Source organism: Rhopalosiphum padi, chromosome 1 (genome assembly GCF_020882245.1).
Source record: "Rhopalosiphum padi isolate XX-2018 chromosome 1, ASM2088224v1, whole genome shotgun sequence".
Classification (NCBI taxonomy): Eukaryota; Metazoa; Arthropoda; class Insecta; order Hemiptera; family Aphididae; genus Rhopalosiphum; species Rhopalosiphum padi.
Window position 1 is genome coordinate 54,918,882 of NC_083597.1, and position 16,103 is coordinate 54,934,984.

At 26.5% G+C, this 16,103-nt stretch overlaps 1 protein-coding gene across 3 annotated transcripts in view; it reads right to left on the reverse strand.

Moving 5' to 3' along the window:
• LOC132919313 (leucine-rich repeat-containing protein 24) overlaps window positions 1-16,103 on the reverse strand; it is a 105,235-nt gene that overhangs the window by 38,206 nt on the left and 50,926 nt on the right. For 2 of the 3 annotated variants that reach the window (XM_060980792.1, XM_060980803.1), the window contains one exon: window positions 14,780-14,839. The gene's annotated coding sequence lies outside the window, so the exon portion shown is untranslated. The remainder of the gene's footprint in view (window positions 1-14,779; window positions 14,840-16,103) is intronic. The other variant, XM_060980823.1, reaches the window with a different exon arrangement.

Sequence of the window (16,103 nt, forward strand, 5' to 3'; positions counted from 1 at the left end):
ACAAGGTTAAAAGCTTAAAAATTCTTGTACATGGGAATATTGTTGTCGAATAACACCTACGCTGATATCAAAATGACATCTTGCAATGCAGGTATATATTATAAAACATATTAACTTATTAAGATCGGTATGACTACCTTCTTACGTTGACTGTTAAAACGGACAAAGCCGCTAATATAGACACGACCTTCCTTGTAGAGTAGTATTCTATACAAAACAGTGCGTCTTGTCACCGATATAGTTGACAAAGAATTGTAATGTAATAGAATATAGGTATATATAATACATTAATGACTATGCGGTTAAGTATGCAAAATTATCAACACAAAATATTAATAATAAATAATGATTAATGATCAGGTTGTTTCCTGTGGTTCTCACAATTCATCGTCATTTAATACCCATATTAAACGACTACTTACCTTATTAAAATTGCTATTTAACCATCAATATGAAAAAAGAGAAAATACAAATGATCCCAGATAAATGCTAATAATAATAATGAAATAGATTATTTTAAGTTATTTCTACTCATTATTGATTTCACAATAGTAGGGGCCGTGCATCTAGTAGATATTTAATTCCGAACAAGTTATTAAACACATTATCATGACATGTCACAACTCAGAGATCCGAACAAAACGTATAGATCCTATCGGTATAGAAATAAAATATAGCTTTAGAAAAACTGCAGTGCGATGGAGACTTCGCTTATTAAATTGCCATCACAAGCCGCAGCTGTTTGGATGTGTTGTGTCCGTTGTTTGAAGAAAAAATGGTTTAAATTTCTGGACAACAAACGCCGGGACTTGGGGTTTATTTTCGATAGATATTGTTTAGTATTTTGTATAATATACGATAGGATGACATACAATGCGTAGTACACACACAGGCTTTCGTTTGGTCACATATAACAATAATAAATATAATAATGAACGAACCATGTCCTCGACGAGAACGACACTGAACACGAGCTTATCATAACGAGTAATAAACTACACGCGGTCAGGCATTTCAATAAGCGTATAATAAACATAATCTCACAACCGTACATTTGTACAGCAATTACTATTTGAATAATCAACAGAAGAGATGATTAAAAAACAAAAAAAAATTAAATCCTATTATCTCTATATCCGAGGATAGTCCGCCCTTTATTTGGTAATTTATTTTTACTCCTAACTTACGGCTTTTTATTTTTGATTTCATACTTCATTTTTTAGTGATGGATGCTGGGAGACATTGTACATAACACAAAAACATATTTACCTGTATAATATATAATAAATAGCTTCACCATTAGCAAAGGATTTACTTTTATTGAACAATACATACTAGGAATGGTAAATTTTAGAGACTTTCGAGAAAAAAAATATTATCAACAAAACGGATTACCATTGGCTTTGTGTTTTTTTAGTCAACTATGATTTTTCGTTGCAAAATGTTAAAAGTATAAGATCTAATAAAAAAAAAAAATAAATAAATTTTATAAAATATAAAATTACGGTGTAGTATGACCATTGACCACGATGATTCCTCCCCTCAAAATCAAAAATTTTTTATTTACCTTGATATAAATGAAAATTTAAAAGTGAACACTATATCGGTTAAAAATATCCTAAACTAAAACTATGTCGTTGTAAATAAACAAATCTTTGCACACAATAAATTACAAGTAATATTTAACATTTTTACCAACCATGCACAACTATATTATTATGCTCATGTAGGTGTAAATTATACTTAACTTTCGAGTAATAATTTAAATGATTTAACTGATCAGTATATAATAATAATTATATATTAATCGTCTTTTACGGAAATTGCTATAATCACCACGTACTGATGATTCATCTACTTACTTTACGCATGGCTTGGATTAAATGTATCAATGATTTTTACCGCCTCGTTCGTATCGTTAAGTTTTTGCGTTACTACAAAAAAAAAAAGAAGATAATACAAGCCCAATAAATAAAGCGGCGTGCAGACGAAAAATACTTATTGAAAATGAGATAATGTGAAGGATTTGAGAAAAATTATTGACGTTTAAGGAGATGGTTTGTAAGTCGTTAAAACGTAATTTGTGGGGAGTTTAAAGTTTCCGGTAATAGAAACTCACAGTGACGGTTTTTATTTTATTTTTTACTCGTTTCTTCAATAACACGTGCCCAGTAAAAGCCATGTGGTATTTTCCTAATGAAATCTGTTGCCCTCCGGTTCATTTCCATTTAAACCCATTCTCAAAAAGTTCACAACGAAATTCTTCACCGGTGATTGTAGAATGTTTTTTTCCAAATAACTTTAAGGCAATCTATGTATGTAGCCCCCCCTCCCCCAGGAACATTTTGACCATACATCTGGCGGGCACAGGATATTGCGGTCGGTTTAATGATTCCGCCATACTATACACATGCAATGATTTCTGTTTCTCCTGCAATACAAGGCGTATATCTATGGCAAGCGACACCGTTTTTCACCGGTGTATCAAGTGTATTAAACTTTGTTATAGATCTACCATCCAAGAATTTCATTAAATACAAGAAACCGTCGTAAGTAGGGGGGTGACTAAACGTTTTTTTCGTTTTTCAGTCTTCTTTTTTACTTACGTAAGACGTAGGCGATTTGTCATTATTGATTAACGGCCAGCACAAAAGGGTATAGAAACATTTTAAGAGAAAACATTAATAACCTAAATAATTTAACGTCTTCCGGAGGCGCGACACTATTCAATCATTATAATATATAAATATTAAATCTACAATATATATTATAGCTATCAATTTACATATATAATACAATAAATACTTTATATAGAGGAACAAATTATAGGCCTCGGGTGACATTTTTTTTTTATAAATGTAATTTGGAAAATAGTTTCGGTCTTAATGATATATAATCGTAGGATAATAGTAGAATACAATTATTTTCATCGTAGATATTTCATTTAAATAACGATAATAATAGCACGGACAGTGTGGACATAAATGACAAAATGTATGTGACTCGACCTACCTATATTATACGTATTATGTGGGAGTAGGATATTTTAAAACAAAATTGTTTTTCACGGTCTTCAATTATTACTATCCTATATTAGAGTATATTTTCCGGTTTACATGTGTGTGGTTGACATCCCGTATACACCAAACGCAAATATTTAACATGAATGTTTTGTAGACATTATATTGACATGAGGGAGCTATATAGCCTACATAGGTATACGTATGAATTAAAATATGACAATTGTAGTATCACACAATATTATATGTGGTATGTACATTGTGCACAAATATAAAAAGTCTGATGAGATTTTTTTTTATGTACATGTCATATACTAATGATAAGTGTATTTTGTTTCAAGGACAGTTTTTTTTATATTAACGCTCATTTTTTATGCAGATCACTGATCAATATAATCGAAAGTTTAACAATGAATTAGAAATTAAAATTGAAATTTGATTCAAATCATCTGGATGCAGTAAAAATTATTAGGACAGTTATAATCAAATTTAATGAACTAGGAATTTTTAATAACAAAAAGTGAACAGTTTAAAGTATAGATAAAAATTAAATATTAAATTAAATTAATCAAGTTTGAGCAACAATTTTGTGGTATAATAATATGAAAATTGATAAGAATAATTGTTTCAATAAGTTTAAGTAGAAACAGTGAGTGTATTGTGTTTGTGATATATAAATTATTTCTATAGAAAATTTTTTTAAATATTATTTACAAAATAAAATTCGATAAGCTCTATATTATGTACATTTACAAACTTTGAGTTTGAAATTGTCTATAATATTTGAATTCATATTATAGGTATAGTATGTAACATGTATTGTACGTTTAAAAGTAGCCAGTTACTATAGTATTCTGGTAGTATAATAGTATTATATAAATATGTATACAAACTCTAATACTTTGTCTAAATATATTATGGTTACTATAATTTATTAATATTCATATTAAACTATTTAAATAAATTATAATATCTAATCGAATACTCGTAGGTATGAATGAATTAATTAAAATTTTTAACTTTACACGAAAAAAATATTTGAATGAACAATTAGTTTATCAATGGAATGAAAAACAATTAGCTATTTCAAATAGGTGCATTATGAACAATTTATAAAATGCTATTAGCTCGCTCAGTTACAGTGTAAAAAAACAACTAATAGGTATTAACTATAAATAAGTTCTTTGAGTGACGAATTGTGTTTGGATGATATGCATTGCATGATGTCATTTGCTATCTGAGAGAATTTATTTATTTGCTTGTACTAAAAATCGAGGAGTCAATTTAGTTTTAATTCAGAATATATAATTGTTTTCAATCACACAGTAGTAAACTGCACCCCGTCAATTTATTAGACCGTGAAATGTTCATCACAAGTATTGATATCCATAATATCAGTATGATATTATAAATATTATTAATTTATTATACATAACAATCTAAACAGCCAGAATTATAAATTGTGTTGTTTTACATTTCCTGTGAAGTTAAAACATAGTTTTAAATTGGTGTATGGAATTTCGTAATGATAAGTTAGAATAAATAAAATATTTGAAAACAAAAATAGTTAACACGTAAATAGAATATACTATTTATTGTTGTGTAGGTATAATAAATTAACATTGATGTTCGAAAGAATTGTAAAATAGAAAAACATTTTAACATAAAACATATTTCTATCCATTGTAAATCAATGTATATTTCATATCCTAAAAGTACAGTTTGTTTAAAAAACTTTATTACTTTAATGCTTGCAAGGATTTTTTAAATATACGTTATAATAAGCTTTCACTCTTAAGGTAGTTAATGAACCTAATTTTGAATGAACCGTACCTAGCAAATTAAATTATTTTATTGAATTTAAATATAATACTTGGAAACATAATTCTTTATTTAATATATTACTACAACCAAAATAAACAATTTTTATAATACAATTATACAAAAAATATAGTTTTATACCAATATATACATTATATATACATATCATGTTTATGTTTTATTTGTATTGAAATAACTGAGTTTGAACCAATAAACAGTGATTTTAAGGATCGGGTACGGATTTTATACGATTCCATTATGATGATACAGAAATTACTTCAATGAGAAAGTTATAAAAAATTTCAATTATTTGTACTCAGAATGCATGAATAGTATATATATACTCATAAAGATATATCTACTGATATTTGATGTACATGGTGGTTTACATCGTTTTATGAATTTCAAATAAGATATTATAATTCAAACGTATCGGTTAGTGGTATAAGATTTATTTTATGCATGACAAGTAGAACAATAAAAATTGTAAACAATTTTTCATTTATCAGTGTCGTATAGTTTATAGTTAATCGAGCCAAAGAAAAGTTGCTTAACCGGTTTAAATAGCATAAGTTGTAAGTAGATATTTGATTTTTAAAGTAGAATTTGGCTTGTGTAATGTATCAATCATTTAACTTTAGTAAAAATAATAAATTAAGATTTAATTTTAAATTGTGTGCTAGGATTTCTAAAGTTATATTATGTTTATATTTATAGTTATATTCACAATAGACCGACACAAAAAGTCGACGTTTCAATTATAAAAAAAAATAAGTTCAATGACCCCAATGAATGTAAAATAAACACAACGTAGGGACGGACACCCCACGACCAACGACCACACTTCAAGCAAAACTCTAAGTATATTTAAGTTTAAGTAGGTATGTGGCTTAAAAAAGCTGAACATAATTTTAGCATGCTACTTTTTTGAACGTTAGTTTAAAAATAAAATAAAAATAATGATATACAAGATATTGTAATTATCGTGCATTCATTGGTACACCGAAACAACTATGCATGTATATGTATTTATGATTAACGTTAATTTACTAGGTAATTTTTAAATCGTACCGAAAATTTAAACAGTTATAATTCAATTATGTATAAAATGTACCTATTACTAAAATGAAAGTAATAATACTTTGAGTTTCGAACAGCATTAATATTCCTAAAAATTAACCTTGGTAGGTATACAGTTAACACATATAGGTAACACACTATAATCTGTAAGGAAAAAAAATTATATTTTAAGACTTTAATTTTCTAACTAAATTCTATACTGTGCGCCCAATTTTAAACTTTGGCATCATTTTCATAGTTTATCCGTATAATATTATATTAAATTAATGTAAAGGTTAATCCGGATTAAAATCGTGACCCAAAATTGGTGAGGATTATATTACAAGTGGGCACGAACGTTTTGGGAGTGAAAAGCGGAAAGTGGCGGTGACGACGTCAAGACGAGGGAAATCTGTTTACGATAATAAAACTATAGGTAAGTAATAAATATTAGGAGTCAGGTAGGATGATATTATGTAAAATATCAGTGGAATTGTGACACAGAAAAGCTGATGTAATCAATTTTATTATATTATTATTAAATATCCTTATCGATTCGCATTGTCATAGTGATCGATGATAAATAAAAGGATAAAAAGACGAACGTCTGTCGACAGGAGCTGATAAATTAAATAATTTGTATGATTACATGGTATTGTGTTCATATTATATATATATATAACAGCCACGTTTCAAGTTGATCCCTTTAGATATTCGAGCATCCTTCTTAAGATATACTGTTTTGAAGGTGCAATTTGACAAGTCTGGAGTTTTTTTTTTTTTTAATTTGCTAGTTTAAATGTTGAAAATAACACGTTTAGGACGATAAATATTTATAACTATTTAGATTTGGGTTTTCTCAATACTCCCGAGCGGATGTTCAATGTCAAAACACAATTTTGTTGGAATCGTTCCATACATTCACAAGATTTTTTTTTTTCGGTGTATTATTTATACGGTTTTTTTTTTTGTTCACTATTGGTGATATAACACGGATATAGAAAATACATTATCAAAAATACATTAAACTGTTATAAGATACCGGAAAAAAAAATGTTAACGCCTATACCTTATCTATAAACTTTAGTACAAACATAAACAATTATATGAAATTATCGCCTATATGTAGTTAAATGATATAAAAATCATCAAATATTTTTATAATAATTTAAATACAATTACCTATAGAGATGGTTAGATTTCACTTTTAATAGGAAAATAATAGTTTGATGATTTTTTAAATATATTTAACTTAAATAAGTGTATTATATTGAATACCATTTTGTTTTTGTAAAATATATTATTTTTTTTTAACTGAAAATAAAAGGCTATATTGTACAAATAATTACATTTTCATTAAAACAGTTTTAAATAAAGAAACACTATAAAATATCTATTACTATCCAACAGGGTAGAAAGGTTCTTCAGTTTTCTACTACATGTTCCAAAAACAGTAATTAACAGTCTCTGTGCGATTATTCCCTCTCGCTGTATAGCTCCAGTTGTTACTGCAGAACGACATTCTGGAATACATGTTACTAAAATGAAATCGTTTTATATATTAATGAATTATCATGACGTCCAGGCTGTACACGCAACGAATACTAATTCCACGATATTGGCTCTTGTTAAATGAGAATTAATTACGAGCATATTGCAAGTCAAAATGCTTAAGAAAAATTACAGCTTTAAAATAAATTACAGCTTATAATATATTAATTTGTGATGGACTATCGCACGGTCTGCAATGTGTTGACTGGTTTTATATTGTTTTGTATGAAGTAGGTATAATATTATACTCTTAAATAGGTTATCACTGGGTCTTAAAGCACCTCATTGCATACGAGACAATAATGTATATGGTTTTTATATTGAAAAAAAAAATAGTTTTCCTTTATTTTACTTCCATATTATATTATTATTCTTTCTTTTAACCTCGGATACGAATAATTGTACGTTGGCAATAAAATTCGCCATCACCATAAATATCTATTATTTACGGTACTGGAAGCCGGCGCGACTCTCTCTCTCGTGCACGAGGGCTTAGTTCGTTATTATTATGATTATATAATATATTATATATATATGTGATATATATTTTTTTGTAATAACGAAAATACGCCATGACACGATTTCTTGGTTATTATAGTGCACAGGATTGAAAACAAAGCGCATTTTTTTATTGTTATAATGTTCTTACAACTGAAATTAGTTATTAAATAAAATAAGAATAATTACCACAATTATAACATATATTATAATATATAGGTACCTGTAGAATTATCAAGATAGTATCAAAAAAGTAAGGAAATTTATGAATATTAACAAAATAAATAAAATGGAAAAAGGTAATAATAATCACTCAAAAGAATTAGTTAAAAATATAACATATTGTCCCCAAAAAAAAACCACCTACGCGTACCTCGTAGGTACATCATCAACACCTTAACGTAAATGTTTAATGGTATTACATCGGGATGCGTGTGTGTTTTTGGCATCACGATATTAGGGCATACATTATTACGATACATTTTTATGTTGAAAAAATATTTTCTAAATATTTATATTTCAAGATGAGTTATTGACAGGTTATAGCATGTATAGTTAATTTAAGACTAAAACAATCAATAAAATAATAGTATAAGTAAAGTTGACGTTTTTATTAAAACACACACGTGTTCCATACATATATTCATTAATTTGTATACATTTTTTTTTTATGCAATCAAGGCTTGATTATTTCAATATTGATAGTTGGTAGGTATGATTACTAAGATGAAATGTAGGTACTTTAAGATTATCCTCATCAGTATAGCAGAATTTTGGTAACTTTATATAGCTTTACATGACTTTTCACAGCTTTTTTTGTTTGCAGAATATAATAAAAATTATAAAAAATAAATAAAACCCACGATAAATAATTTACAGTAAAAAGAAAAATTCTCATTTAAAAAAAAGAAATCTGTATTTCTTTAGAACACTCCTTATGTAGTATACACAAATCTAAGTATTTGAAAATATGATCTTTATTAAGCATACTTAAAAATGCCAAACATCAGAATTTTAATAAATGCGTAATTAAGGAAAAAAATGCTTAGTGAATCACACTGTATAAATTATGATATCAGCGCGTATCACTTAGCTGACATTAACGACATTCGAGTACCGACGAGTGGCACAAGGATAATTCCGACAATTAATACTGAAGTGAAAACTGACATTTCTGATTATTCTTATCTTGCATCTTGAACTCGGTATAAAGTTATTAGACAAAAAAAAAGAAAAGAAAAAAGATACGATACAATTATTAAAGAATAAAATAACAAATTCACGGTGAAATAATGCTCAACTCGTAAATATAAAAAACTTAACACTGTTTTCATATTTATACATTTTACATATTATGTTATGTACCTCTGTTAACGTATCGGCCTGTTTACTGTTGTACATTAATAGCCGGCACGACCGCAATAATGGGCAATAAACGTTTTTATACGCATCGAAGTTGTAGATTGAGTAACCTTCTGGTTTTATCGTTCTGTACAATTTTGATTTTGGTCTCGGTCTTCAGTGAAACGAAAAATAAGGATTATAGAAACCCGTTACTTATTACGGTACAAAGAAAAAAATGAATACGATGTGAATGAAAAATAATTTCAGTTGGCAGCAAATATCACGGTAATAAAATTATGTTGGAAATAAGTGAGAGTAAAAAAGTATTCCCAAAATTAATGTGGACAATTTAGGAAACAAGTTTTTAATATACATTTTATAATTTTTTTTATAGCATTTGATGAGTAATATATTTATTGATTTCGTCTTCAGATATTTGAATTAAGGGAACGTAATAGTGTTATTTCTAGTACTATTAATAATTATTATTGTTATTATGATTATTTTAATTATCAATAAGAATAACCATACGTAAATAAACATATTATAATATATACATATTATGTTAAACTGCACTGTGAGAATTTGTACGAAATGAATTATTTTTTCTGTATAAAACAACATTCCCCTACAAAGGGGACATTTTAACCTAGACCTAAACAATTTATATAATGATATTTTGATTCATCATCTGACTAAGCACAGATTTTACATAACAAGTGACGATGGTGTCCTTGGAATGGTTATGCTAATAATATAGGCACACTTAGTGGTAGATTATCGATTTAATAGTTTTATAATATGTACGCTCTAAATAACTAGAATATTAATACTTCGACCTCTAGTAAATTTCACGCATTAACATTAACTTTTTCAAAGCACATACTATGTTAATTCAAAATATACATGAAATGAAAGAAAATGTGTTACAAATATAAACATTTTTTTCTCATAAAAAAACAATATAAGCTTTTAAATATATCAAATATTTAAATAATACAAATACATACATTGTCATTAGCAAATATCTTATATAGTCATAATTCTCCATTATGATTTATGACTATATAAGATATTAAAATCAGTGGCGTATCAACGGGTGGGGGATTTAAGGATTTAACTCCTCCATAAGTAAAACATGTATAATGATTTCTTTTATGGAATATTGCATTAAAATTTGGAATAAACATTTATATGCATATAAATGTGGTAACCCCCCACATAAACGAATTCTACGTACGCCGCTGTTTAAAATAAAAATTAATTTAATTATAGAATACAAGTTAAGTATTTATTAGGATTGAATAAAATATTGTTTAAGTATTAATTTATTGATAGTAATTATTAATTTGTAAAGAGTATTTTTGCTTTGCTTGTTATAAACATAATAACATATTTTAATAAGAAGATAAAGACAATATCTTTATTTTTCTAAATCTTAGTGGAAATGTAGAAAACTTATTTTTACAAAATTGTATAGTTATAATTTGAATATGATTTTTTTTGGAATAATATTTAGAATGGAAAGATTAGGTCTACAATTATGGGATTTTGAAATGATGTCTTACGAGTGATAGAGCGTGGAAATGTTCCTGGTATAGAGATTAAAGAATAGATTTATTTATAGTATTTTTAGAGGTACATTGACAGCAAGTATTTTCGCAGAAACTACAATATTACCAAATGACTAAGTATGAGAAAAGATATCAGCAGTTATTAAAATTCTCTACACAACTATTTCGAATTCTTCTTATGGTTATCGTATTCTACTCATTTAATAAAACAACACGATATTTCAATTGGATTTTCGTAATTGTAATGTATAAATAAGACGTGACATATTCACAACTAACTATTTCCAAAAGTACATAAAGACTTTTTAATTTAATGTAATGAAATTATCTAGTCCAATTAGATAAAATCAATCATGTATTAATTACGATGATAAAATAAATACAAAAAAAATACTTACATTAATTTATATTGGATCTCGGATCGGCTATAAAAGCAAGTCACACGTATAAGACGTAAATAGAATTGATCTAAATCTCTTTAACAGTAAAATACTTTACCCTAATTTATTTATGAAATGGTAAAGTTATGTATATAAAAAATAGTAAATATTGACATCTGAGAATAAATTTTACAACCTTTTTGTTCAGTTACCTATGTAATAAAGCTTTTACTAAAATAAACAAATATTAAATATATTGCTACATTAAGCATAGGAGTAGACCGCTTACACAAATATTTGTTAAAAATCTGTAACAAAAATCTACAATTGCCAAAAAAGAACTATTTATCATGAGGAGACTGCACCTATATAAATCCTGAAAGATTTCTTATATATATATATATATTAGATGTACAGACATAAATACGGTAAGGTAACTAAAACTTAATTTAAGAAGTATAATCTTATAAATTAAATTGGCGGTAGTTTGAACCTTTTAAATACAAGTGATATATTTTATGAAACCACAAGCAGAACATCATCATGAATGGAAAAATAAATAGTATCAGCTATTACACTTAGCCTATTATGAATGTGATTATAGTAGTGTCGTTTAGATTGTAACGTATTCAATATTTAAATTTGAAATCATAATATGTGTTATTTGAATTGGTAATTATTTTGTAATGATGTAAGAGATTGTTTATTTTTTGTTTTTTTATAAAGTTTAATAACGTCTACCTATACTATTTTCAATCAAGTAAATGAATATTGTGATATTTTAGTATGAAATAGTCGACTGAAAGATAACTTACTAGTCACTACTATAGTAGGTAACATATAAATTATATCTAGTAATAAGAACAACAATAATATCAATACTAAAAATGATAATAATAAAATATTAAGGTAGATAGTGACAAATGACAATGACTCATGTCTTATATAATAGGTATTAACATTAGAAGAAAAATATGATGATACATACACTATATTATGTATATATTTACATAGAAGAAAAAAATCAACAAAAATCACTAATACTTTAAAATTCGTTATTTCGAAACATCAAACTGATTTGGACGTAATATAATACATATAACTGTAAATATTATAACCATAATAATGAAGGTCACATAAAAATTATATCAATTTAAGAGTATGTCGAAAGCAGCACGACTTGTTGTCTAAGCCAATGCATAACGCATGTAAATATATTGTACATTTTAAAATGTTATGAATTTGTAATAAGTAATAACAATCTATGAACTTACTAAAAAATTAAAAAATCGAAAAAGCCAATATGGAAATTGTGGGATCCTAATTCATATCCTTTAATTTAAATTTGATGATAATCAATTCATTCTGCTATTAAAAATAACAAATTAAAATAGGTGATACTGAATGTTAATGCACTATGTTAGTAAAACAGAGTCTTATATGACGTCATCGAGGAAAAGTTATAATTAAAATTATTTTAAGTTAATTAAAAATGGAAATTTGTTTATCTCTAGAGTATTTTGAAGTCTCCAAATATAACAGAAATTGATAAATAATTTTGAATGATCGCATTGCAATATTCGTGTACATGTACTTATTTTTACTCTAGCCGAACGGGAATTGCAATTATACAAAATTACAGTGCATTATAAACATAAAACAAGCTATACAGTAGCGTTCGTTAAAATCGTCTTTTATAATGTTCACCGTAACTGATTTAAATCAAACGAACGATAGAATAGTTACAGAAGAGTTGTTTTAAAATTACAAAGTAATATTATGTTAAATCATTAAAAACAAATTAATAAAATCATTGATATATGACTTAGTTATCCGATTGGTTATTGTTTATTTTACATTAATATTATATTAACTACCTATTTTAATTTATGTATTTTTCTGTTGCTTATATATTTTAGTATTTTTATTTGTAAAATATAATAATTTATCATACAATCTTACCTACACATAATTGATAATTTATATTATCATAGGTTTATTTACGAAATATAAAATTCATATTTACGACTTGTAAACACTTATGGGAATATTAGTCTCAATTTCTTATTATGTTAATACGTACCTAATACGTTCATAGGCGCAAATATAGTGGGGCTGAGGGCTTATCCCCCTAGTATTGCTATAGCTCCCCCAAAAACTAATGATTTAATTACATAATATATTTGAAATCCAGTACAGAACTGAGATACAGCCCCCCCCCCCAAATTTCAAACACTATTTGCGCCTATGAATAAGTTATTAAAATATGTATAATACTATAATACCAAAAGGTAAAAATAAAAATAAAATAATGCTCACGCATTTTGTTATTATATTGAAGTGGTAAAGATGGATGTGAATTTATGTGAATAAAACAATTTTGCAAACATATTTCTTATTTGAACTCCTATAATGACAAAGGTCAGTATCATAAAACAAAACGAGCACTGAAAATTATTTTTTCATCGTTTGTTACGTAATCTTGCAATCAATTTTGCACGGTTTAATAGGTGTCCGGACTAAGTTCACGATTATAATATTAACAAGTTTTGCGAAACTACTTTAAAAAAATGTGTTACTAAAACCTGTAAATTTGGTATAAAAGAGAAAATATATTTTATTAATAATTTTCTTCCAACAACCATGCTTTATAAAAAATGTCCATTATTTTTAAAATAATTCTCTAATTATTGTGATAAAGTTAATATTTTGCTTTCATTAACGTTCTAAAAAGAGAATTCCTGGCGATCAAGCTGTACAAACTAAAAATTTTCCCACGAGTCACAGCTTTTGAATTTGACTACTTATTTTCGGAATATTATTTAACTTTATATTTACTGAAGATATATATTTTAATGAAGTAATACTAAAGGGATAAGTATAAATTTATTATTGTACCCAAATAAAAATAAACATAAATGTATTGTGCGGGGAATTCACCAATGATAGTCAAAAAAGATAATAAGTACTATTATGATGAAATGTTGACTATAATACTTTTTTATACATTTTAATTTTAAGTCTATGAAGTTATAAATATTTTAAATAATATGTTTAACTTTAATAGGAATCTTAATATACAGTAAAAATAAAGATCAAAAGTATTTTTTTAAGAAAACAACCATTTTCACTTGGTTGATTATCTACTGATTGCATTTTTTAGCAAAGATGTTGACTGATAAGACAATCTAATTTCGATACTACTTCAAGAATTTCAGTTTACAGATTGATGTTTGTAAATTAAACTTGTATAACCCACGGTTGTTAATCAAATATATATATATGCTTTTTGGGATTTACATTTTATTAACAATTTTTTTCCTAATCATAATACTAATAAATATTACATGGCTATTAATAAAATCATTTTTCTTGTAAAAATGAATCCTCTTAATATATTATGTAATGAATGGTTTATACAATAATATTAGTCGTTGGGACTTCGCTCCGTCAGCAGAGGCGAATATATTATTTTTTTTAAATTCCAGTTATGCGAATTGGGTTGCAAAACGAGTAAAATAAGAAAACTTACCAATTACATTTTATTAAGCATGTATCGAGTGCATAGTGATTTCCTTGAATTCAAATTAATCTGAAACACAAAAAAAAGCGAAACGTCAATTTAGTTGTCGTATATGATATATAAACAGTAGAGGGGTGCAGGTGGTACAACATTGATTTAACTTATATTATTATAATATTTATAGAGCATGGAATTCACAAACTAAACTATCGAACGCAAAAGTGCATACGTGTTCAATAGCATTTTAGGGTTCAACATAATACGTAAAACGATTTTTAAAAGACAATGTACGTAGCGAGTATACGAACGAATATCTATATAAAATACTTGTACATAATATAATATCCTATGTAATACGTATACATTATACACGATAATAATAATAATATTAATCGAATATACTAATTATTTGGCGTAATATAACTTAGTGACATAAATATATATATTTATTTATTTATATAGGTTGGCTGTGCCAACACCAAACAGAATATAAAAAAATTGTTTCATCTCGTTTGTTCTTAATTATTATCCGTTATTCCATTCTTCATTTGGTTTTTTTATAAAATAATAATGCAAATGTTTTGTAGTTTACTATATATTTTTAAAATGTTTAATTTTAATAGCTAAGGTTTGAAAATGAAGTATCAGGTTCCACATAAGTTGCCCTTACTATGATTAAAAAAATAAAGTACCTAATATGTGTATAATATAATATTTATTTGTTTTTGCTTTCTTTTGGTTTGGTACAACGGCGAGACAGCTGCAACAAAGTGCATACATAAGTCGTGTGTTTAGATTAGTGATTAGTGATTAATAATATCACAATATTTTTTGCTAGCATATACGACAAATGCACGTGGTTGAATGGCTAATATTTTATACTCCGCAAGTAATGTTGTATTATGCTCGTTGGATAAAAGGTCTAGGTGTTGGGTGTTTCTCGAGCCATCAGCGGCAGTAGAAAGGGGCACCGGCCGAACAGAGCAGTAGATATAGGAACTGGGTTGCATGTGATTTATACCCTGAATTGTACGGAAATAAATCTAGTAATTTTATTTAAAAAAAATAGTAAATAAATAAAGTTAAATATACACAAATATATATATATATTGTTAAAAAAAAGGCCGATATAATCATAAAAAACAAATAACCTTGAACTTAGCCCTAAGCTGAACTAAAATAAAAACTTAAAAAGTACAGAAAATGCGTTATTATATTTCCTTTTCTTAATTGCAACAATTAAAATGGGGGAAACTATATATTATTATAATATTCAATTCTTATTTTAAATACATCAGATTTATATTAATCACTTTTCATAATACATGCATAT